The 26823-nt window shown below is 36.1% G+C and overlaps 1 protein-coding gene and 1 pseudogene across 3 annotated transcripts in view; one reads left to right on the top strand and one right to left on the bottom strand.

The window, feature by feature from the left end:
- Positions 1-26823, top strand: part of GPC5 (glypican 5) — a 1359194-nt gene that overhangs the window by 685124 nt on the left and 647247 nt on the right. The gene's annotated exons all lie outside the window — the stretch shown is intronic.
- LOC146398667 (cytochrome c pseudogene) lies at positions 15089-15825 on the bottom strand (annotated as a pseudogene).

Raw genomic sequence — 26823 nt, forward strand, 5'->3', positions numbered from 1 at the left:
GAGAATTGTTAGGTTATGAGTTCACATAAGAGGAATTTAAAGGATGTGTCAACAAGGGGATGGTTCACACTACTGAAAATAGGAAACACATATAGCCTTTGAAGGTATGTATGCATGTATTATGCATTTATTTATTCTGTATTACTGTATAATTGACTTACATTATATTTGTTTCAGATGTACAACATAGTGATTTGACATTTTTATAGATTACACACCATACAAAGTTATTAAAAATATTGACTATATTCCTTGTCCTATTGTATCCTTGCAACTTGTAACTGTAGTTTGTACCTCTTAATCCTCTTTATCTATGTCACCCCTCTCCTCACAGGTAACCACTAGTTGTTTCTCTGTATCTGTGAGTCTGTTTCTGCTTTGTTATACTTGTTCAGGTATTTTGTTTTTCAGATTCCTCATATAAGTGAAAACACAGTATTTGGCTTTCTTTGTTTGACTTATTTTATTAGATATAGTATCTCCCAGGTCTATTCATGTTGTTGCAGATGGCAATTTTCATTGTTTTTATGGTTAAGTAATAGGCCATCTTATATATACACTGCATCTTCTTTATTCATCTGTTGATGGACATTTAGGTTGATTCCATATTTTGGCTACTGTGAGCAGTGCTGCTATGAATATTGTGATGCATGTATCATTTTGAATTACTGTTTTTGTTGTTGTTGTTGTTGTTTTATGTTGATAAATACCCAGGAGTGGACTAGCTGGATCACATAGTAGTTCTACTTTCAATATTTTGAGGGAACCCCATACAGTTTTCCATAGCAGCTGGACCAATTTACATTCCCACCAAAAGTGCATGAAGACTCCCTTTTTTCCACATCTTTGCCAGCACTTACTTCTTGTCCTTTTGAGGATAGCCATTCTGACAGGTGTGAGGTGATATCTCACTGTGGTTTTGATTTGCATTCCCCTAATTATTAATAATTTTGAGCATCTTTTTATGTGTCAGTTGGACATCTGTATATATTCTTTGGAAAATACCTATTTAGGTCTCCTGCCCTTTTTAAATTTGGATTTTTAAATATTTTGAGTTACATGAGTTCTTCCTATATTTCAGGTACTAATCTCTTATCAGATCTGCCCTTTCCAAATATCTTCTATTTAGTAGGTTACCTTTTCATTTTGTTGATGTTGTCCTTTGTTATGCAAAGCTTCTTAGTTTAATAGGTCCCATTTGTTTATTTTTGCTTTTGTTGCCCTTGCCTGAGGTAGCAGATCCAAAAATATTTTGCTAGCACTGCTGTCAGAGAATACTGCCTATATTTTCTCCTAAGAGTTTTATGGTTTCAGATCTTACATTTCCAACTTTAATCCATTTTGAGTTTATATATACGGTGTGAGAAAATGTTCTGGTTTCATTATTTTACATATAGCTGTTTAGTTTCCCCAGCACTATTTATTGAGGTACTATCTTTTCCTCATTGCATTCTTGACCCCTTTGCTGTAGATTAATTGAACATATATGTGTGTTTATGTCTTGGTTTTTCATTCTGCTCCAGCAATCTATGTATCTGCTTTTGTGCCAATACTATGCTGTTTTGATTACTGTAGTTTTTTTAGTATAGTCTGAAGTCAAGGATTGTGATATCTCCAACATTGGTCTTATTTCTCAAGATTATGTTGGCTATTCGGGGTCTTTGTGTTTCTATAAAATTTTTAAATCATTTAGTCTAGTTCTATTACAAATATCTTTGGTATTTCAATAGGGATTGCATTCAATCTATTGATTTCTTTGGACTCTATGGACAGTTTAACATTATTAGTTCTTCTAATATATGAATATGATCTATCTTTCCATTATTCAATTTCTTTCATCATTGTCTTATCATTTGCAAAGTACAGGTCTTCATTAAGTTTACTTATTAAATTTAATAACTCCATTAAATTTATTTATGTGAACTTTATTCTTTTTTTGGGGAAATAGAATGTTTTTAATTAATTTATTTTTTTATTACGCAAATGAATTTATCACATCTGTAGTTGTATAATGATAAGAATCTGATTTCACAGGATTTCCATCCCACAGCCCAAGCACATCCCCCCACCCCCCAAACTGTCTCCTCCAGAGACCAAAAGTTTTTCAATGTCTGTGAGTCAGCATCTGTTCTACAAACAAGTTCAGTCTGACCTTTTTTCAGATTCCACATGTCAGTGAAAGAATTTGATATTGGTGTCTCATTGTATGGCTGACTTCACTTAGCGTGATAGTTTCTAGGTCCATCCATGTTGCAAAAAATGCTGGTATTTCATTATTTTTAATGGCTGAGTAATATTCCATTGTGTATATGTACCACCTCTTCTTGATCCACTCCTCTGTCAATGGACATTTAGGTTGTTTCCATGTCTTGGCTATTGTAAATAGTGCTGCAATGAACATCAGAGTACATGTGTCTTTGCGAGTCGTGGTTTTCTCTGGGTAGATGCCCAGGAGTGGGATTGCTGGATCAAATGGGAGTTCTATGTTTAGTTTTCTGAGGAATCTCCATACTGCTTTCCACAGTGGTTGCACCCATTTACAATCCCACCAACAGTGTACTAGGGTTCCTTTTTCTCCACACACTCTCCAGCACTTATTGTTTGTAGACTTTTGGATGATGGCCATTCTGGCTGGTGTAAGGTGGTACCTCAGAGTGGTTTTGATTTGCATCTCTCTAATAATGAGTGATGCTGAACATCTTTTCATGTGTTTCTCGGCCATCTGTATGTCTTCTTTGGAGAGCTATCTGTTTAGATCTTCTGCCCATTTTTTGATGGGGTTGTTTGTTTTTTGATATGGAGCTGCAGAAGGTGTTTATAAATGTTGGAGATGAATCCCTTGTCAGTGGGTTCACTTGCAAAGATTTTCTCCCATTCTGTGGGTTGTCTTTTTGTGTTGTTTAGGGTTTCCTTTGCTGTGCAGAAACTTTGAAGTTTGATTAGGTCCCATTGGTTTATTTTTGTCTTTGTTGTCAATACTCTGAGAGGTGGATCTGAGAAGATGTCATTTTATGTCAGAGAGTGTTTGGCCTATGTTTTCTTCTAAGAGTTTTATACTGTCTGGTCTTATGTTTCGGTCTTTAATCCATTTGGAGTTTATTTTTGTGTATGGTGTTAGGGAGTGTTCTAATTTCATTCTTTTCCATGTGGCTGTCCAGTTTTCCCAGCACTACTTATTGAACAAGCTGTCCTTTCTCCATTATATATTCTTGCCTCCTTTGTCATAGATTAGTTGGCTGTAGGTGCATGGGTTTAATTCTGGGCTTTCTATCCTGTTCCACTGATCTAGATTTCTGTCTTTGTGCCAGTACCATGAGGTTTTGATGATTGTTACTTTGTAGTATAGTCTGAAGTCCAGGAGCCTGATTCCTCCAGCTCCATTATTCTTTTTCAGGATGTCTTTGGCTATTCTGGGTCTTTTGTGCTTCCAAACAAACTTTAAAATATTTTTTTAAGTTCTTTCATCATTGTCTTATCATTTTCAAAGTACAGGTCTTCATTAAGTTTGTTTATTAAATTTAATAACTCCATCAAATTTATTTCTATGAACTTTATTCTTTTTTGGGGAAATAGAATTTTTTATTGATTTTTCTTTCTGACAGTTGTTAGTATCTAGAAATGCAATATATTTCTGTATGTTAATTTTATTTCTTGCAACTTTACTGAATTCATCTATTAGTTCTAATAGTTTTTTGGTAGAGTCTTTGGATATATAAAATCATATCATCTGAAAATAGTGATAGCTTTACTTCCTAGAAGATCATATGTTTCTAGGAATTTATATATTTCTTCTACATTGTCCACTTTGTACAACTGTTTGTATTATTCTCTTACAATTTTTTATTGATTTTTTTTTCTGTCTGCACAATCTATGTATTGATGTAAGTGGGGTATTAGAGTTTCCTACTATTATTGTATTACTATCCATCTCTTCTATTTTATCTGTAACATTTGCTTTAAATTTAGGTGCTTAAACATATATGCCCTAATATAGGAGCACCTAAATATTATTTTATAGTCATTGTTTTGAATTCTTTATGAGTTAAATTAAATTCCCATATCATTAGGAATTTTTTTCTGGGTTTTATATCGTTCTTTCATTTGGAACATATTCCGTAGTCTTTTCACTTTGACTGTCTCGATTTGTTTCTATGAGATGAGGTGAAACTGTTACCTACCCCAGTCTTGAAGGCATGTTCTTGTGTAGGAGTGTTCCTGTCTAGTTGGTGTGTTCCCAGTGGCTTTGATGGGAGAGCTGGATTTGCTGAGAGCCTTGCTGTCTGTGGTTTCCTTCATGATGCACTGGTAGTTGCTGTTTTGTTGAGGGACAGGGCAAAGGCTGGAAAGGATAGAGCCAGAGTTTGTCATGAGCAGAAGCCTCTCCCTGGAGTGATGGTAGTCACTTCTTTGGTGAGGGGTGGAGCTGGGCCCAGAGAGGTAACATCTGAGCCCACTGCAGGCTGGAGAGAGTGCTGGAGTGGTCCTGGCAGGCCAGCCAGAGATCACCAGGCAGTTTTCTTTCATTCCATTCAGACTGGAAGGGAACAAGTCTGTGCATTTCCTTCAAGAATGTAGTCTTCGTTTCCTATAGCCCTCAGTAAGCTTCTCTAGTTTTCATAGTTGGCCCAGGGGGCTTGTATTCCCAGTACTAGACCTCGGGGATAGAGTGGCCAATATGGAGCGCAAACCCTTGGCGTCTTAGCAAAGATCCTTGAGCCTTGATATCCTCCTCTTCCTCACGCCACCCACCAGGTGACTAAATTGCTTCTCCTCCAACATATTAGACTCCATGTTGTTCTTTCCTTATATCTTTGTTTGTAGAAGAACTATTATGCCAGTTTTTATGTCATTTTCAGAAAGAGTTGCTCTATTGGTAATTGTAGTTTTATGTGTTTTTTAGGGAAGATGCACACTTAGGCTCTTCCTACTCTACCATCTTGATCTGGCCCTGTCCAAACATTATCATTGAATTGACTCTGATGAAACTTTCATTAAGTTTTGGGAGAGCTAAGATGTGTATTCAATTTTGAAAGAGTTCTAAGGGATAAAATAAGACAGCAAAAAAAAAAAAAAAAGAGAGAGAGAGGATGTCTCTTAGTGGATGTGAAATTTTTCTTATTTTTTACAGTCATGATAAATTTTATGTCTCCCTTGTTAGTCTAATTCTCCTTTCATTTAACTGACAAGTCACCTTGAAAATATTTTCTGAGGAAGAAAGAGCCTTTTATAAAAAGATGGCTCTTCTCATTACTTAAAAGAGATACTATCCTATCTTGTGTTTGAAAAGGTTTGCTTGATGCTATTTTATTTCCACTGAAACCTGAAATGCAAAGCATGATTTCTGAAACTAATTCTTCCAGTGTCAGTAGCTTAGTGCTAAGTTACTAAAAAATCCTAAAGCAATTAAGATTCTTTCTTGCACTCTTCCTCCATATTAAAAACAACTCTAATTGTTGTAGGGTTTTCTATTTTAAAAATAGAAAGAAAATAATCAATTATTTTAACTTGTTTATCCTATCAATAATATTAGATACACATTAGTAGTCAAAATCGCAATTATTTGGTTCTAAGTACATGTAACCCATGTCACTACCAAGGCTAATTTTGGTAAAAAATTAATTCTTGGTTATTGATGGAACTAATTCATAAAACCAATCCAAAGGGAAAAATCCTATGTTGAATATAAGTGGTAAACTGAGTGTGAGTGCAATTAAGCTCCCATTTATATCAACAGTGTATATTTTCAAAATAGGATCATTCACGTTAGAAATAAAAATCTGCCTCTATCACCAGGATTATTAAATTGTTTTGTTGACTACCTTTCTTTTGCTTAGTACCTCTTCTTCTTGGATGTGTTGATTCTGGGGCCTTATAAGAAGTGAAGTCTTTCAGGCTGGAATCTTGCACAGAAGACCCCAAACCCACCCTGCTCTGACTTCACTTAATTCCCAGGCTTTATTGCCATATTCCTTCTGTTCTGGTACAATGTGCCAGGAGCAAACTGGGGAGCAGTGGCTAGTGTCCAACAAAACCTTTACTCAAATTCTTCCTCTCAGTGAAATAATTTCCATCACAGTTTCTTGTTCAAATTGTACTGAATTTTTTCAAGTTTACTGAAGTCTTCTTTGTTAGCTAAAACAGTCACTTCTTCCATGAAAATGCAATGGGCAAAGAGTCATCACTTGCACGCCACCTCTCACATTTTATATTGCATTGTCATCATTTCTGTAAATATTCATTTCCCTTTTCTAAGATCCTTCATTAATCAATAGTTGCTTTTATTTTGAGTCAGCAAGTATTTGTAGAAGGTAGAACACAATGCTGAGACATCTCTGGATACTCCCGTATTTGTTAATAAGATTAAGTTTCACTGTTATGAAAGTAATACATATTTACAGGTGTTTATGGAAGTGTTTATATATACTTAACATATACAAGATATGAAATAGAAGTGCAAAGATTTAAATAACTCTTCTATTACTTCGCTCTTATTCTTCATTCATCCATGCACTTATTTATTTAACAAACAATTATTAATCACTGTACTGAACTCTATGCTCGGTGACAAGAATAAAAAATAGCTTAGTGAAAAATGGGTCTATTCCTCAAAGAGCTTATGGTAGTATTTAAGGACAAAAAATTGGTAATGTCATAGAATGAAAAATACTGTAGCAGAGTTAAACACAGGGTACTGTAGGAATAACACATTGTGTGACTATGAAAAAAGTCCCCCCGGACATTTGTGTTTTTTTTCCGATGGAGTACTCTGTAACCACAGATAGTTTTATATTATTATGTGTTATAATATTAGTAAAATATTTATGTATTCACCTGTTTCCAGATTTAATGGCCACCCTGTATGTCTCTATTACATATCATGTGTCTACAAATATATAAAAGCAACAAACATAGAGCTTGACATATAATTGGAATTCATTAAATGTTTTCCTCCTTTTTTGATTCTAAATAGCTTTGAAACTTAGGAGAGGTTCTAAAAAACTTGGCAAGTGTTTTGCATAAGAGCATATGACATTATGACACCTACCTGCTGTAGTCCAGGGATCTAAGTGCTGAATCTAGATCGATGGTTCCTTAGTTGGCTCAGACCCCTGTAGAAACCTTGACTAAACTCTTGGTACAAAGGCCACTAGATGGGGCTTGTGTGCTTATTACCTTGTGGTTTAGCGAAATGTACTTTATTTTTAGTTATTTTTTTAAAAACTCAAAAATACTTCTCTTTAACCTATCTTGTTCTTTATGAACTGTAACAATGTAAGCAATTCTCATTAGAAATCTTTTTATATTAACAAGTGTACAACATAACTATTGAAATTGCTAACATGTAAGATTCCTTGAAACAAAACAAACCTCTTTGCAACCAGGCATATGTATCTCTTTAGAGGCTAAATGCAAGAGCAGATGACCAATTTGGTAGTTATTTTCAAAGCTATGTCTCATCATATTGCAGAACCTTACATAGTGTACCTTGGATGCACCCGTTTTCTGATTCAGTGAGACTGGGTGAGACCAATGGGCGTGTTTCCAATCAGTGATCAGATGTGCCGATGATCCTGATCCAGGGATCAAACAAGGATCAAATCTCTGTTGGATGCAAAATCTTTCTGTGGATAAAATGCATTGATCTGGCTCTCCTGTCTCAAGACTGCTTCATGCCACACTGTCACATTCATCTTTCCAGGCACTGAAACCTGGACAAGGACTAGAAAAAAAGAGTATGCTATTTCTACTGTGTGCATGCTCCTCACTGCTAGGCACTCGGCTGTCTTCACAAGCCTACGGGGGGTAGTGCTCTTTACCTCTGAGCAATCAATAGCTGATACTCATTTCCCTTAAAAGAAGAGTTTTATCTAAGACCCCAAAACTTGAGATTCTGATTTTTCCTTTGGTTCATTGACTTTTGGCTTTCTGAGCCTTCCTTTTCCATTTTTTTTTTCCATTTTGCCTCCCACTGCCTCCCCAGGATGTCTCTTTCCACTCCCCAGTTTTCCAACCTCCCTCCAACCTCCCCATTCAATGCTGAGACTTAGGACCAGTGGTCTCCTCTCTTCCTAGTCTAGTTCATTCCATTCTTAGTCTCTGGTTTACTGATTTCACACAAACAATTAGATACAATTTTACTTCTACTTTACCTTTAGTGGAGATTTAGCTATGCACTACCTCTTTATGTATATCTGTATTTGCATGTAGATTCTTCACCTATTTCTGACTTATCCATCCCTTCATCATTTATTAGCTACCCAGTGATTCCAGGCATTATGGCTATGGTAGTAAATATGTCAGGCATCACCTCCCATCTTTCGAGATCTGCATCATTTTTTAAATTTTCTCTTTTTTGGGTTCAGGATACCTCTTATCACTGTTTTTTTTTTTTCCATCAAAATTACCTTCTTGGCATACAGACTCCTGGCTTAAGAAAACCATAACCTCTCTGGCTTTTGCATGGTATCTCAAGCTTCCATCTCAACGTCTTAGTTCTTGACTCTTAAGTCAGCATATTCTCTGGCTACCTGAGCATCTTCTTCTCATCTGACTTTTCCCACCCTGGCTGGGCTTCTGCATCTTCTTTTTAATGTGGGTGATAATACCTTACAATGAGTGGCTTATATCTTTGATGGTGCTTTAGCACATCCCATCTCATTTGATTCACCATTTCAAATGAAGGTATCTTTATGGAAAACATAACTTTCAAATACTTCACCTTCATATAATGTTCAGATTCTTATCAATGCTTAAATTACCTAAATCTTGGCCTATTTGAGTATTTTTTACACTTTTTATATTCTATCATTCTGTCAAACCTCTAAACTTATATTAACAACAGAAAGAGCTGCTAGAGAATTATTTGTACTCTCCATTATTACATTTTATGGAAACTTGAGTTACCATTAATTTATTTAGATCAGATGTGCAAAAAATCTTTCATGAAAATGATCTGCTGCAGCCCGGAAGCTTCTGTATTATGCCAGCAAAATTGTTTTTACTTCATGCTCTCTGATAGTCTTTTCATGATCACTGCATGACAACTCTGAATACACACCTGAACTCAGCCTATTTTAAGCCATGCTACCTTAAAAAGAGTAGTCACCTAGGCATATCCACAGCAGCATTAGTTTAGATGAATTAGCAAGGCTTGACAAAATGTCATCTGAATAGAATAATTTGCACTCTACTTTTCTCTCGATTGAAGCATTAAGATTACTTAATGTTTAATGTAATGAAAGATATTCCAAAACCCTATATGCAAAAATCATTGTTAATGAAGGCGAAAATTGTGAGGAATGCCATAGAAAGTTCAAACCACCAATATACATTTTTGGAGACTTGGAGCCGAAAAGGTTAAGCTCTTCTGGCACATAGAGTTTTTACCAAGATCTTAACCTGACGATGTCCATGATACAAGTTAAGCTCAGCTTATTCAGTAGGGATGCTACAAAGTGAAGCATCATGGTACTGAGGGTAATGGAAACAAATGCCTCCACGAGCCTTGAAGAATCGCAACAGCCATGTCAGCGCAGATGGCTCTGCATTTATTTGAGTCTCGGGATTCAAATTGGCAGGAGTCAAACAAAAATCCTGATAAGCATGCCAGCAGTTGTGGAAAGGAGTTTTCTTTATGTAAAAAATTGTTCATAGGAGTTCCCGTCGTGGCTCAGTGGTTAAGGAATCCGACTAGGAACCATGAGGTTGGGGGTTCGATCCCTGGCTTCTCTTAGTAGGATACAGCGTGGCCGTGACCTGTGGTGTAGGTTGCAGACGCGGCTCGGATCCCCCGTTGCTGTGGCTGTGGCGTAGGCCTGCGGCTGTAGCTCCAATTCCACCCCTAGCCTGGGAACCTCCATATGCCGTGGGTGCGGCCCTGGAAAAAGACAAAAAAAAAAAAGTTGTGCATAGCACTCCATTGAGAATGCATAGGAAACTGGAGATATTGGCACTTGAGTTTATTGGCCTATTCGTATATTAAATGTGTGGCCCATAATTTATTTATTTATAGTTCTGTATGTATCTATAAACATATGCTTTATGTGTATATGTGTATTTCATGTATATACATATATATTCCACAAACTCAATACACACATCCATATATACTAGCAATATAATAATTTGTGAATACTAGTAATCTATAATTAATATATTTTTTGCCTTATATGATTTTATGTATATGTCAGATCTTCTTTGAAATATGTTAGTACTTATGAACAGTTGCTAATTCCTGAATTAATGCATTAATTTTCATTTTAACTCTACAGGGCTACTAGCATAAAAAATTTACGATTTTCTTTCGAAACCAACTAGCTTGTTCTATCCTTAAGAAAGCCTTCTACCACTGACTCCTTAAATTTTACATCACCCCTGAAATTTATTTTGGTCAAATGACTATGCTTGTTCATTAACGTCTTTTTCCCCTGCATAATGAGTCATTAATAGTTTCTATGAATGTTCAGTGAAAACTGATTTGACGTTTTGGGGCCAAGATTCCTGAGTTAGCCCTGGGGGGAAAAAAAAAGCTACTACATATTCCCCACAATTTTAAAAATGTTCCAATAAAAAGAAGAAAGAAAGGATTATGCCTTGGTCTTCTATGAGGATGTGAAGCAGAACCTGTTTCCAGATGAGCTGAACTCTCCTGCTCTCTTTCACAGGGACATAGCTGAATGCAGATATCAAAAGAGAAGGGTTTTCTCATGGCTTTTCTTCTTCAGGGTATTTATGGAGTGTGAATATACCTATTCAATGTGTCCTAATGTTGGGTCTAGCAGCCAGTTGGCCACCTGACTGATCCATTGTGATCTGTCTACCCACATTATCAGATTAATAATCCAATCACAGAAGACTTAAAAAACATCTGTAATTTTCTTGTATCACAGCATTTGCTCATAACTTTTGTGGAATATCTATGACTAGCTAAAGAATATTTTTCCTACTAGGATGTTATGTTGACAAATCTAGCATTCAAGGAAAAAATATTCAGAGCCTTGTGTTACTTCTTTTTCAGATTTATTGTATTCTTTAAAAATTTGACTCTGATGATTTATGTGATTGTAGTACTTTCTCTTCCAGCCCTCAGAAAGGTGGAGTTATTTTTAATACCAAATAGATGTCTGAACAGATTAAACAGATAAATGCTAGAATCTGAAAATTTAAAGGGAAAATGAAAGATTATACACGAATGAGATAAAGTAGCCAGTTTTGACTTCAGCATTAATCAAAAGGCATTTAATCCTACTGCACAGAGTGGGTTAAATGTGGGGACCGTCTTGTTAATCATAAGCAGGGGACCCTGAACCACCACACGGAGAAAAGCCAACTGGTGATTAGAAAAACCTGCCTTCAGATGATGAAAGCTATCATAAGCCCAAACTTAAATAAAGTTCTATAAATATATTTTATCACTGCTTTTATTGTGGTTGAAAATAAAAGAAAGGACGAACCTATGTCGAATCACAAACCAGACTCTCACTGATTCCACACCCTTTCAGTTAGGGTGGAGTAAATTGATGTAACAAATATGCCCAAAGGTGGAGTTACTGTTGTGGCTCAGTGGTTAACAAACCCAAATAGTATCTATGAGGATGCGGGTTCAGTCCCTGGCCTTGCTCAGTGTGTTAAGGATCCTGTGTTGCCATGAGCTGTGGTGTAGGTCACAGACGTGGCTTGGATCCTACATTGCTGTGGCTGTGGCATAGGCCAGGAGCTACAGTTCAAATTCAACCCCTAGCCTGGGAACCTCCATATGTGGTGGGTGCAGCCCTAAAAGGACACACACACACACACACACACACACACACACACACACACACAAAAAGAGGGGAGGAGTTCCCATCATGGCTCAATGGAGACAAATCTGACTAGTATCCTTGAGGAGAGGATGAAGGTTCAATCCCTGGCCTCGATCAGTGGGTTAATGATCTGGCTTTACCATGAGCTGTGGTGTAGGTCACAGACACAGCTCAGATCCTGCGTTGCTGTGGCTGTGGTGTAGGCCCACAGCTACAGCTCCAATTTGACCCCTAACCTGGGAACCTCCATATGCTGCAGGGGTGGCCTAAATAAAGAAAAAAAAAATGCCCAAATGTGTCTCGTGCCTCAAACCAATTAGAAGCTTGTGTCCAAGGCAGGTTTTCCTAATCAGCCATTGGCTTTCCTCCATGTGATGGTTCAGCAATGCCTGCTTATGATTAAGAACAGCAAGTTTGGTTGAGACGGCCCCCACACTTAACCTGCTCTGTGCAGTAGGGTTAAATGTCCTTTGATTAATACTGAAGTCAAAATTGGCTACTTTATCTCATCTCCAAAGGTCATAGGACAAGAAATTAGATAATCATTAATATTCTAAGACACAGGAAAAAATAATAATAAAATGAAAGAAAATGAAAAGCCCACTTTATCAACAGTTTGAGTCTTGTTTTCTCTTTGTGAATGTGTGTGTTTATATAAATAAAGAGCAGGAGTAAATTCCCCAGATGTTACTAGTGATTATCTTTAGGTATTATGGTTACAAGTAATTTTAATTTTCTCATGGCTATTTTCTAATCATCCACAATGTGCAGGTATTCCTTAGAGAAGAGGGGGGCAGTACCTACAAAACACTTCAGCTCCCAAAACTATATGTGAATTGTCTTAAACTCAAGACCTGTCTGAACATCCGTTTTTGAAAGCATAATTTTGTTCGTGCTTACCACAGAGAGCCTGGCTGTGTGCTGCTGCTCTTTCCTAAATCTACAATAACTAATTAGATTTTAAAATTTTCTGGAGTAAATCCTGGTTAGAGGGGAGGAAAAAAATTAAAAGTAGTCACATGATATTGCTGAGATGAACTTCAAAAAAAGCGTTGCTAATGAGACCCACAACCCAGAGTTTCTTATTACTGAATTAAAATACACTCAGACCAGGTACCACAGCTTTTAATTTATTCTCAAAAAGTATTTTGTGTTTGGGGAAAATCTGGCTAATGAATGAATTCAATCAAGCAAACAAAAAATAAATACAATTTCCCTCTTGATGTGCTAGATAATTAATGTTTATGAATACATGAATCATTGCTATGTCCCATGCTATGTTAGTGCAGATTTTTTTTTTCTGAAGATGGTGCAGTCTTGCTGAGGTAATTCTTTGAAGTATGACTCCATTACATTTTTGTATATTGTATAAGTGATAATAATGTGTATATATTATTAAGATTTTAAAGTTAGAAGATTTTTCAAATGAAACCCTAAAATTCACCTGGCCAGGAAAATGCAATTAATAGATATTCTACTAGAGATGGTAACTCAGAACTCCCTCGCTCATTTCAAAGCTTGATGCCTCCTATAGTGTATTCCATTGTTTCTTTGAAACATGAACTTGTATTACTAGAGTTTAGAGGGAGGCACAGGGTAAAAATAAACTTGAGGTGGGCCTTATCAAGTCAATAGATTAAATTAGAATAGAATGATGTCCTACAAAAAACAAAATGTATAATAAGAACTTGATCGGATCTGGTGTTGCTATGGCTGTGGTGTAGACTGGTAGCTGTAGCTCCGATTGCACCCTAGCCTGGGAACCTTCATATACCGTGGGAGCAGCCCTAGAAAAAGGCAAAAAAAAGACAAAAAAAAAAGAAGAATTTGAATAGAATATTTGGGGAATAGAGAATAAGGAGATTAGATACATGGAGAGAAGACTTGTATTGAAAATCAAGGGGTAAGAAGAGTGTCTGTGGTGGCAAAATGGGTTAAGAATCCCCCAACGGCAGTGGCTCCTCGGTGGCTCTGGTTGCTGCAGAGGTGGGGATTAGATCCCTGGCCTCACATAGTGGGTGAAAGGATCCGGCATGGCTGCACCTATGGCTCTGATTCACTCCCTGGTCTGGAAACGTCCATATGCTGCAGGTGCAGCCATTTAAAAAAAAAAAAAAATAGGAGTTCCTTTTGTGACTCAGAGAGTTAGGAAATCTGCTAGTACCCATGAGGATGCAGGTTTAATCCCTGGCCTTGCTCAGTGGGTTCGAGATCCGGCGTTGCTGCAAGCTGTAGATGTGGCTCAGATCCATTGTTGCTATGGTTGTGGTGTAGGCAGGCACCTGCAGCTCTGATGTGACCCCTTGCCATATGCTGCAAGTGTGTCCCTAAAAAGAATTTTAAAAAAAATCAAGCGGTAGAAATAAAGGTGTTAAGTTTTGTTTATTGAAGATGAGAGTGTTGGGAACTAAATTTGGAAAATAAGAAACTTGGGCTTTTTCTTCAATACAGTAGGTATTTAACATTTCATATAACTTGCTGTAGAAAAGGCCAGGGGATGAGTAATCCAAAATAATAGAGAAACTCAAAGCTAATAGTTTGCAGTAGATTATAAAATTAATTTGGAAAGAAGTTGGCCTCCCCAATAATACCTTCCTTACAGCTCTACTGTAACAATTCTATTCAAACTTCAAAGGCAGTGGAAGAACATAGCCCAGGAATATGCTAGTTACCCAGACCCAAGATGAAAAACTTACTTATAGAGCAGAGATTTTTAAAAAACTGTTTAACATAATTAATTTTTTAGACAATAACTAAAAGGAACCCCACTTGGAAACTGACAAATCAATGTTTTATTAAAATAAATTGAATGACTAAGTTCAAAATTGTATGTATTTTAGATACAGATGATTTTAATGACATTGACATAGCTGAGACCAGAAAGATATAGTGGGCATTGTCCATTTGTTAACTAGTCCATTGGTTAACAGGCTAGTGAACACAGCTGCAAACACAGGTGAATCTTGCTCTGTTCTATGAGACAGTGAAGGGATCTTCTCAATGCTTAAATATATTAATATAACCAGTTATAAAAATCTAAATATAAAACCAAGCTCCTATAGATTTTGAGAAGACATTCACCATCTTCCTGAAAAGTTTAACATTCCACATTCAGGTTTAATCATCTCTTTAGAAGTGATAGCACTTGTTGAACTGGAATTATTACAAAAATTCAAAAAGCTGACCATATTCATTTAGCCACAAACCAATCTTATTTAAATCAGGACCGTACAACAGAAACATTCCATCAGCAATACGTGATCTGGAATTCTGGTGTATGAGATCAATTTAATATGGTCCACATATGAAAGTCATGAGACATTTCAGTTTTGGAATAAATAAGGCAGTGGCCAGCTATTACTCAGTAGCTTTTTTGAGATAAGCTACCATGTCTTTGTCCTCTCCCTTCTTCTTAATGCCGGTGAAGATTGCTTTTATTCCAGGGATGTACTTGGGATTCTCCAAGTACTCCATCAGCGTCTCCTCTCCCAAGTGATGCCTTTGCTCTTGTAGGCATCTGTGTAAGTGAATCCTGATGCCTGACCTGTCTTCCGTCCAAACAGACCATTAGGTTGGGGCAAGTCTTGTGCTTGCCTCTGTGTTCCACAGTGCGGCACTGGGCACTCTTCAGAATGAAGATCTTCTTGCCCTTCTCAATGTCACCTGCTTTTAAATGGCTGTTTTGCTGCGCACAACAGAGAAGTGGCCACTGGCAAGCCGGATGTCCCACTCTCTCAAAATGTTTATATTTACGCAGCATAAAGTTATCTGATAAGCATAACGAGTCAATTTAAGTCAAGACAGTATTTTTAAATTAGGAGTCATGCCAATGTTCTATTGCGTATGTTTTTTTATTAACAAAATAATCATGTAATGTGAGGGGCTTTCCAGTGTTTAAGAACATCCTACTGCTGTGCGTAATTGCAAATGATAAACAATTGACTGCCTGCATTTTTGACTTCAGGGCATTTGTCATTGAAACAAAGATGGCAGGCGAAACTACAGTTTCAGTTATAGGGTACATCCCTGGAATATGTAGTTAATGTGCCACCAGTTGTGAATGTTCGTTTTATGATACGTATGAGTATACTTTGTTTTTATTACATTAATGTAGATAAATTTGGTTTATTGAACAGAGTGGAATTGGTAGAGTCTAAGCAGAGAGCAATTGCATTCCTTCTTACCATTCCCCATTAAACATTTTTTCTCATAGAATTTCCAGACACACTTGGATAATAAACAAGTAGAATTTTATTTTGGCATTAAAAGTCTAGTGCACCCTAAAATCAATCCTGTGTGGCTAGTCTGATAATCAGAACTTACGGTCTTATCCAGTGAAATCCTCCCCTCTCCTGCTATGGGCCTGACCCACTTGGTAGCTTGGCATAGGAGTAGCCGAGTGAAGTCAATTTCTTTTTCCCCTTAGTTCGCTCCCCTGGCTCTTCCACATCCTTGGCACACAATTCTGGGTCCTCTCAGAGTTGGATTAGAAGCCAGAGGAGAGGCAGCTAACAGTAGAGGACAGAATCCCATTCCTTAGGGAGTTTTGCTGCATGTGGTTGCCTTGGCTTCTAATGAGATGTCTTACACCTTTGATGTATAAGCAAGATCCCTAAAAGGAATCCCTTTTAGGAAGACCCCCAAACCTCCCTTCTGCAGGGCCCACATCTAATATTGGAAAAACACACGCTTTTGTCTTTCATTGTTGTAAGTGTAGCCAGTTTCCAATCAGTCCATGTTACCTTTTCCAGGCACTGAAGAATCTTCTCTTTACTCTAATCCTGTGTTGTCCTGCATGGTAACCTCTAGCTCTATGCTATTGAGCACATCAAATGTAACTAGCCCAAACTGAGATAGTTTATAGGTGTAAAATGCATACCAGGTTGCGCAAACTTCGAATGAAAAAAAAAATGTAAAATATCTGACTAATAATTATTACATGTTAAAATGAAAGTATTTTTAATGTATTGGGTAAAAGTATATTTTGAAACATTTCATCTATGTTTTTGCACTTAAAAAAAAAGATGATTAGAAAATTTACAATTATACCATGGTTTGCATTGTATTTTTTTTTTTTTTTTTAGTGTCACACCTGTGGCATGTGGAAGTTCCTGGGCCAGGGGTCAAATCAGAGTTGCAGGTGCCAGCATACACCACAGCTTCAGCCATGCCAGATCCTAGCTCAAGGCAATGGTGGATACTTAACCCACTGAGTGAGGCCAAGGATTGAACCCATATCCTCATGCGGACTCTGTCTGGTTCTTAACCCACTGAGCCACAGCAGGAACTCCTGCCTTGTATTTCTATTGGACAGTGTCACTATCCTTTAGACCTTTCAGGAGTCTAATTTTTATTAGAATAAAATTTGAATTTGTACATCCCTCACGCTCTGTACTCCATAAATGGACCTATTACCACACATTTGGCTTGTTGTCTTGGTTGTTAAAGCACATACACAGCGACTCTCCCCCAAACTTTTCTTCTTAGCCTCTTTCATTCCTTATGGAGTGGAATCAGATTCAGAGTCACTTATTATGTCTTGTGAGAGGCAAAGTGCCCAGACCAGCTCAGCAGGTAAGCGCTGAAGAACAGATGCTGTGAAACTAAAGAAAAAGTTAACATAAAAGAAGACATAGAGACCTTTATCTTAAGCAAAGGTGGGAACCAGGGGACTCAAGGTCTCAGGGACCAAGAGCACCGCCTCACGAAACCACACTGCTTTTATTGTGCTCTTTAGGATTACATCAAGTGAGGAGGGGGTTGTAGGTGCAGGATATAGTTCTTTTATTATTTTAAAAGTCACATAGCTGGTAGATGGTTAAGTTTTTATTCTGACCTTTAGGCATTTAACAATCATTAGCACTGAGGAAGCTTGGCATTAGCTGTCTATGCATAGCATCTAGAGAATCATCACTGTGCTTCTAGCATCTAGAGAATCATCACTGTGCTTCTAGCATCTAGGGAATCATCATTGTGCTTCCCCAAAAGACATGCCTATCTGTGGCAACCCTGTGTGCCTAGGTTTGCACCTCGTTCTCCTTGCTGATGCATATTCTGCTAATGACTGCTCATAAACCCCCTGGGGCCATGAGGTTCCTCTTTCTCTTATTTCTCTTATTTTAACAGGACATGTCATGTTGTGCGAACAGTGCCAATCTGCCAGCATGCCTAGACCAAGGCATTATGTCCTCATGCAGCTGACCACCTGAATAACTTACGCCTTTTGGTCTTTCTTCTCAAGATCAAGTTATTTACCAGCACTGAAACTGTTTTCAAGCAGGAATATGGGGTAAAGTAAAGCAGGACAAGATGGAGTTTTTAACATAGAAAATAGAAGCAGAGAGGCTAAGAAAAGATTGTAGAAACATGTCTCCCGACAGTGAAATACCTCATGAAATTAATAATTTCCTCCATAATATATAGATTTGTCACATTTAGAGAAATCTTCATTACTCTGGAGTCATAAAAATATCCCTCTATATGTTATTAAATTTTTTCCTAAAAATACTTTATGCAATTAGATTTTTCAACTAATCATAATTAATGTATTTGACTATTATTAAGTAGAGTTCCTTTTTTTCTTTTTTCATATAGATATTCATGGTCTTGGCATGAATCATTAATTTACTATTTTCTTTCAGACTTACAGTCTTTCACTTGTTATGTATTAGTTTCATAGAAGTATATGTTATTCTTTGGCTTTTAACCTAGTACCAATATAATAATTATTTATGATGTTTGAAGAAATTGATATATAATAGGGTTCATCCTCTGCTCTTATCTTTTAATATAGTATTGGTAATTTTGGGTAACACATATGAATTTTTTGGGTAACACATATGAATTTTAAGACCGAAATATGTGGAAACCCTTCCCAGAAACACTTCGCTATTTTTTTGTAGGTTCCTTATGATTTTAGTCACTATTTAAGTATCACCTTTTTAAATTTAATGTGAAATTGCTCACACAATAATTTTAATGCAGTGAAACAAAGGCCACTGGAGCTAAACAGAGAAGTTGACAGTCTGTTAACATGCTAGGCAAGGGAACACACACTAAAGAAAATATTCACTGAGTAATCTTCTAATGGTGAAAAGTTGGGGATTTTTAAATGCTTGATTGTATACCCATTGCAAATGAAGGAGATATTGGTGGATTATTACTGCCCTTGCCCCCGAGTTAAACTATGATGCCTCTGGGATGATCAGGAAGGGACCTGTGTCTCTCAGCTTTGAAGTTGGACCTTGAGTTCACCAGTGATGATGCAGTGATGGGTGCAGACCTGGATTCAAGTCATAGACGTTTTCATGCCATTTCAAAAAGGTATTTGAGAACAAGCCTTCAGTACTTCAAGTCGGTAGATTTAAATATTTAAGAATTGCTACTAATGTATTTACAAATATTAATGTGAAGTAAATTGAATTTAATGCCGAATACTTTCAAGCATTCATCTAAAGAATCACAGTTAAACATTATTACACTCAAGAAAAAAAAGGAGTTCATGGTAATTTTGCGAATTAAATATTAGAAACTTACAATAGAATGAATTCCTAGGACCATGTACAGTTGGTTACATCAAGTCTCATTGTTCATTAGTTGGAAAACAGTCCTTAGTTTGGTATAGTAAGTGTCTGGCATGTCAGGTTCAGTCAGCATTCAAGAACCTTCATTCATTTTAGTCAGCCACTATGGGTGGGATAAAACATAATATTTGATTTTATTTTCTCCTTAGTACATGGACTTTTTATCTTTTTTTATTCTTTATTTTTATTTACTTATTCATTTATTTTTATTAAAGTATAGTTGATTTACCATGTTGGGCCAATTTCTCCTGTACAGCAAAGTGACTCTACCACATATATACTCTTTTTCTCATATTATCTTCCATTATATTCTGTCCCAAGAGATTGGATGCAGTTCTCTGTGCTGTATAGTAGGAATTCATTGCTTATCCATTCTAAATGTAATAGTTTGCAGCTACTGACTCCAAACTCCCCATCCATCCCACTCCCTCCCCCCTTCCCCCTGGCAACCCCAAGTTTGTTCTTTATATCTGTAAGTCTGTTTCTGTTTTGTAGATAGATTTATTTGTGCCATATTTTAGATTCCACATATAAGTGATATCATTTGATATTTGTCTTTCTTTTTCTGACTTACTTAACTTAGTATGAGCATCTCCAGTTGCATCCATGTTGCTGCAAATGGCATCATTTCATTCTTTTTATGGCTGAGTAATATTCCATTGTATAGATGTACCACATCTTCTTAATCCATTCATTTGTCAATGGCTATTATCTTATTTCCATGTCTTGGCTATTGTGAATAGTCCTGCAATGAACATAGGGGTGCATATATATTTTTGAATCATAGTTTTGTCTAGGTGTATTTTTCTTTTAAGTTTGTAATATGTAAAAGTGAATGCAGAATAATTTTTATTTCTGTGGTAGTATAGGTATAGCTTATCACTTACCTTATCTCTATCTTGAAATATTTGTATCAATTCTCTTAAACTTAGTAAGATATATTTTCACAGAGTCTTGAACCCCTAAGGACCATGCCTCACTACTTTGGAGAAAGAAACAAAATGGTTAACTTATTGTTGATTAAAAGCATATTTAGGAAGTTTACAACATAAATGCTTAATTTCATCCTAGTGCTAAGATATGTGGATTTTTTTTTTCAACCTTACAGAGATAGGGGTCTTTAGACCTAATTGGGTTCATCAAACTACCAAATTTTCTGATGATTTCTGTTTAATAAAATAAATTTAACTCTATTTAAAAATAAACAAAATACATAAGAGTATAACACAAGTTAACTCCACATTTTGAGTTCGAATTTTGTTCTATATCATTGTCAATTAGATTATACCACCATGTTGTAGCCAAATTAGTATATGCTGATTAATTACCAATGTAAGTATTTTAATAATAATGATAAAATGCAGCTATTATTAGAGTCTCAGTGAAATATAAAGAATAAATAAAGCAAATATTGTATTATTTTTCATTTTATAAATTAATATTTTTCAGCTCAAAAATTATGAATTCTGAATGCTAATAGTGATTCAATTAATGAGAAATATTCAGGGAGAAAAAGGGTAACAGAGTTTTGAGCAATAATGAAATATTAACTTCAGGTTAAATGTAATCAGACACTGCTAAAAAATTAATGTAAAATAGGAACTCAAAGGAAGTTATATTTCAAAAATCCAGATCCCAACAAAGTTACTTCTGAAGATAATATACAGAAAATTGGTCTTTAAAGAAATCATTCTTGTAGATTTTACAAGATAATTTACTTTTAATATAAATAATAATACAAATATACTATTTATATAATTCAGTTCTAATAATAAATACTAACAACTTAGAAAATTATCTTTTGAATTTTCATAGATATTTTATGATTTTCAATGACTTTAAATCAAGAAGTTGTGAATATGGATTCCTAATATATGTTTTGATATTTTTAACATGTGATGTGAAATTTTTTAAAGAATGTTGATATTCTCTGATGATTCAAAGAAATATTGATATTACTATTGGATAGAGTATAATACCCTAGAATTGAGAGGAAAATCTGAGTTCAAATTTTATCGATCTGTCTAAACTTTTTAGCAGCGATTATATAGATACTTATAATATGTCATATATAATATACATAATAGGTAAATTTTTTACAGAGATATATCATAAATATATGGGTTTTTGTAAGCAAATACAGTGTATTTGCTAGTAATTAACTAGTTGAATATCTTGGGAATGGGGAAGTAAATGTGAATGCATAGGAGAGCTTAAGAAAAGGAAATCTTTAGTCTCTTATGTAGAACAATTTTCAGATATTCAGTGAAGTGTTTCTTTGTGAAAAACATCAAAATTGAAATCCTGGGTTTGAATTCTGATTCGCTGCTCACTACCTTATCTAGCAATTGATCTTAGAGCCTCAATGTCCTCATCTGTAATAAACTGCTTTATTGGTTGTTACAAGGATCAAAAGAAATAATGCATGTACAAGAATAATTCAAGGGAAAATCATTATACACCAATGAGAAAACTCAGCACATTGAAAACCCTCCATGTAATCTGTATTTTACGTATAGAAATCACAACCCCCTCCAAGATCAAGTAACGTGCACCTTTAAAATAGAATGCAAGAAGCACTCATGTTTACCTTGAAAACATTATATTCCTTTGCTCATTACATTTTAAAAAACAAATCATGCATTTGCTATCTTTTAACATGTGAAATTATTCAGGCTTGTTGAGTTTGACACGGTGCTTGCTTCCCATTGCAAGGAAACTGAACAAATATTTTGTGATCTTTGGATCAAATTATGTTGTCAGTGAACTAAATTTTACCACTTCATACCATTATGAGGTGAGTAAAGGCCCAAGAATACCATTTACTTACCATAGCACATTTCCAACACTGAATTCCAAAATACCACGTAACTCTCTGGGCGAAGAGACTCGATCCCCCTCTCTACCAGAAGGTGGCACTGCCCACCTCACTGACGACATTCTGAGGTGGGTTTGCACTAAAGAGATTATTCTCCATCTAGAAAGAAGCTGGATTTTAGAACATTTTATTCGAAATAACGAGACGCATGTGATTAATTTCCTAAAGAATAATTTTACTTTTGTCTTTTTGTGGAAAGATGTGCACGCTAAGTAAAAATGAACAGCTGTTGAGAATAAAAGGAAAATGCTTCATTTAGAATCTATTAATTTCTATCATCATTGTTCAGTACAATATTCTCAGACTTAATTACTCATGTAAAGAACATTATGACTAAATGTGAAGTAAATTCTTCACTCCCCTCAAGACTTTTTTCTCTTTCTCAACCACAAATCATGTGGCCGACTTTCTACTTATTTACTTTTTTTTAAATCATGGTATGAGTACCAACTTTGGCTCTGTTTTTCCCCTCGTCCCCACCTCCTCTCATGGAAGTAAATATATCCATCTGTCTCTACTGCTAGAATCTCTGCTTTGAGAAAACAGGGCTCTTTACAATTACTAGTAACATGTAAAATATGAAAAGGCTTATTCCACATCCCCCCTTTCTGGGGACAATTTAGGTAGATTCCATGTAGCTCTTGCTGATGACAGAAGGAGAGGAAGGAGATGGTACAGGCTTATAGACAGTTAAAGAGGCTCAAATTGATGTTCTTTAAATAAATACAACAGGAGGAAATCACTTTACTAAAAGTACAGCTTTGAACAAGCTTCTATAAATTAATTGTCAGAGTTGGGAGTAAAAATGACACCTAACAAGAGAAAAACTAAAGGAAAAGGATGAGAAAGAGTGAAAAAGCCTTTATTTTATGTATATATTTATTTTATATATTTGATTTTTCACTAGGTTATTTCATTTGTATTCACTAAATGCATGATAATGACTCGATGACATAAAATAAAAGCAAAACAAAACAAAGAAAAAGACATATGAAACACATTGTTTAAAGCAATTATTCAAAATTTCATGGAATAGATTTAGTAAGTAAATGTAATGCTGCATAATTACAGTGGCCATTTCTTGTTTCACATTTCTTTTTCCTAATTATCTTAACATAATTTAAAAAATCAGCTGAGTTCAGTTTATCTTTAATTTTGAAATTGGGGAAAATAGTGGGAGTGTTGGACAATTATGAAATTCAATGCCTATAGGAGAGAAAATTCACTAATTTTAGTTGGCTGGGGAATAGTAAACTTTTCATTTTAGATTAACTATATTTTATATTCAGGCTTGGGATTACAGACTACTGAACTTTACAACAAATAATTTTATGTTCTCATGACAAGAACACGCATTTTCCATTATTATTTTTATGAACCTGAAGTAAGTTTATCTGATACTATAATCATGAAATTTTATCGAGAATTTATTAAAAACATATTGAATATTATGTTCCTGTAGAAGCTTAAAGATTGCTACTCATTTTATATCTTCCTACACATTTCTATACTGAAATAAAATGTTTCCTTTTTCTTAAAAAAGAAAATGCCTTGGTGCATATTATAAGATGGAATCAAAGTAGCGTATTTACATTTATATTCCTGACAATATAAATTCTGGACTCAATATCTGGAGTACCATGAAACAATAACTTACACACACACACACACACACACACACACACAGCCATCAAGAAAGATCTACACAATATTGTTTCCTATATCAGATAATAGATAAGAAAGTGTTCTTTAACTATGGATTTGATCAACATGATAAAATCTGTCTTAAGAATGGTTGTATTTAAACTCTGACATGGAACTTTAATACCGTTACATTGTCTTTCTAAATAAAGTAATCCAGTGGCTCTATTGAAGTTCTGAGGAGCCAGTGATGCTCTGAAGAGCAGGATCTAAGGGGCGATCTTTGCTCATCCTTGCCCCAGAGGTCCTTCACTCTCTCTCATTACTGTTGCTCTACCTGAGTGATATCGCTAATATCTTCTGGTTTTGGAGCTTTTTTGACTGACCAGGAAGATTAACCATTTCATCCTTTGTCTTCCCATTATAGACTGTACAGCTTTTTATTGCACAGGTTAACAATGTTTTACTCTATTTGTACTTATCTATTTCTTCCTACCAGATCATGAGCATCTGAAAGGGAAGAGGCACACCATTCCTTTCGAATTGCCAGGGTTTAACACCATGGTGAATTCAGTGACTAGCCCAGAGCAGAAAGTCCACAGAAATTTAATACAGCTTTGTTAGATGAATGAAAGGAAAGAAGAACAGGGGGATATGAGGAAGAAGATCCTGATTTCCTTATGTTAGTATTTTTAATAAAAAGATTCTCAGTTTTTATTGGGAAACACGGTCATCCCTCAGTGCCCACAGCAGGCAGCTACCAAGACCAATGCCCTTCCCCCCAGCCCCCAGGATACCGAAATTTCCTGAGGCCCGTCTTTTCTATAAATATCATCGCATTTGCATATAACCTACACACATCCTTCCATGTACTTTAAATCAGCTCTAGATTGCACATGATACCTAATACAGTGGAAATACGGTGTAGGCAGTTGCCAGCTGCACGGCAACTCAGTTTTGCTTTTCGGAAATTTCTGGACTTTTTTTTAAAATTTTTGATCTGGGGTTGGTTGGATCTGTGGATGTGAAACTCACAAATACAGAGCGCGACTGAATTCATATTTCATCCTCAGTATAGTCTGTAGATGGCCTTTATTTACTGCACTACTAGTTGCTGATCCTCTGCCTTTTTTTTGGGGGGGGGGGATCCCAGGGACAAAGCCCTACAGTCCTACCAGTGATGACCTTTCTCCAAAATCATCTACTTTCTCCCAGCCATCAGTGTTCAGCACAAATAGTAACATTCATCCTGTTTGTGTGGCACCGTGGTGCATCCTCTTAAAGATGACTTAAGTGTATACATTAGAGGTAGCAGTCATGCAGGCACATTGTCTGTAATCTAATCCTAAGTATTTGCTTAGGCCATGAAAATCAGGTGAAATATTTTAATATATATGTGACTTTAGAGTTTCATTAAGATATCAATTCTTTTTTTTTTTTTTTTTTTTTTTTTGGCTTTTTAGGGCTGCACACACGGCATACGGAGGTTCCCAGGCTAGGGGTTGAATTGGAGCAGTAGCCTCTGGCCTACACCACAGCCACAGTAATGCCAGATCCAAGCTGTGTCTGTGACCTACACCACAGCTCACAGCAACACTGGTTCCTTAACCCACTGAGCAAAGCCAGAGGTCAAACCTGCATCCTCATGGATGCTAGTCAGATTCGAATGAGCCATGATTCAAATGAGCCACTGAGCCATGACGGGAATGCCAAGATATTAATTCTTTAAAAAATTTATATGCAGCAAGACAGACTCTAGAATGGCTCAATTGTAAGCCACATTCGATTTAAAAACTTGGGTGTGTACACAAGGATTTTTAGTATTGAGGGTGAAAATATTTCAGCAATAAGATGCTTACTTTCATCTATTTCGCCAGCGTTCCATACCATATTTTGCTCTAGGTAACTATGAGTGATTGAGCCCATCCAAATACTATGAACTTCTTTATGCCAATATACTTTCATAATAACTGTAAAGCTGAGATAATGATCGTTTTACAACTTAAAAAAAAAAAAAAAAAAAAAAAAACAGAACAAAGCGGAAAACAAACACACCTGATTTAAGCACCTCATCTGAAGTCTCCCAGCTGGTTACTAGCAGTGGAGATGAAAATCCTAGTGTCTCTGACTGGACGGCTGTGTTCAGCCGCCTCCCGGCAGCAACATGCAAGTTCAGGAGCTGTGTGATGTGCCTGGGAGGCTTTCCCTCAGAGAAACAGATTTAATCCTAATACTATCACTGTGGGCTAGGTATGATGACTCACTATTTGCAGATGAGGAAAAAGAAATGTTAAAACAGCCTCCTAAATCCCACAGCGAATTAAAAGGAGCCAGGATTCGGACAGAAGCCCCAAGATTCCAAGTTCAAGACTCATTCCATTGCTTCAAACCTGCCTTCCAGGGCTTTTGTACTTTTCTTACTGAAAAACAGCAACCTCATTCAGAAACTGCATAATGCTGGTAGCTGGATACTCTGTGCCCTATGAATTTAGAAATCAGTTTCTGATGCAGTGACCTGCAGATGTACGTTATGGTAGGGTCATATAGGTATGCAGTAGTTTTTGGAAAAAATAAAACTAAAGTATACAGAGGAATTAGCAAAGGGCATTGTATTAGATTCTTCTGACCTAACATTAGCTTCCCTCTTTTCTAATCGTCTTCCTCGAACAATGTGGCCTTCATCTGTGGTAGAGTAAGAAGGAAAGTGGTTTTAGGGCTATGATTGAATCGTTGAAGGGGCACAAATTCAAAAAGTTCTATTATCAGAAAACAATAAGGTTGTCATGATAATTATCACTGAAAAACTGAAACCTCAAATCAGAGAAGCATTGGCAGACTAATAAAGATCTTTGCTGTAGTTGTGTAGAGATTGGTGTTGCATTAAGAGTAATTTAGGAACACACAAATTTAAAACAAGGAT

The sequence above is a fragment of the Sus scrofa genome, chromosome 11, assembly GCF_054392235.1.
Source record: "Sus scrofa isolate SSC_HxYL_T2T_F1_AM1 chromosome 11, Sscrofa_HxYL_maternal_Yorkshire_Landrace_v2.0, whole genome shotgun sequence".
NCBI classification, from domain to species: domain Eukaryota; kingdom Metazoa; phylum Chordata; class Mammalia; order Artiodactyla; family Suidae; genus Sus; species Sus scrofa.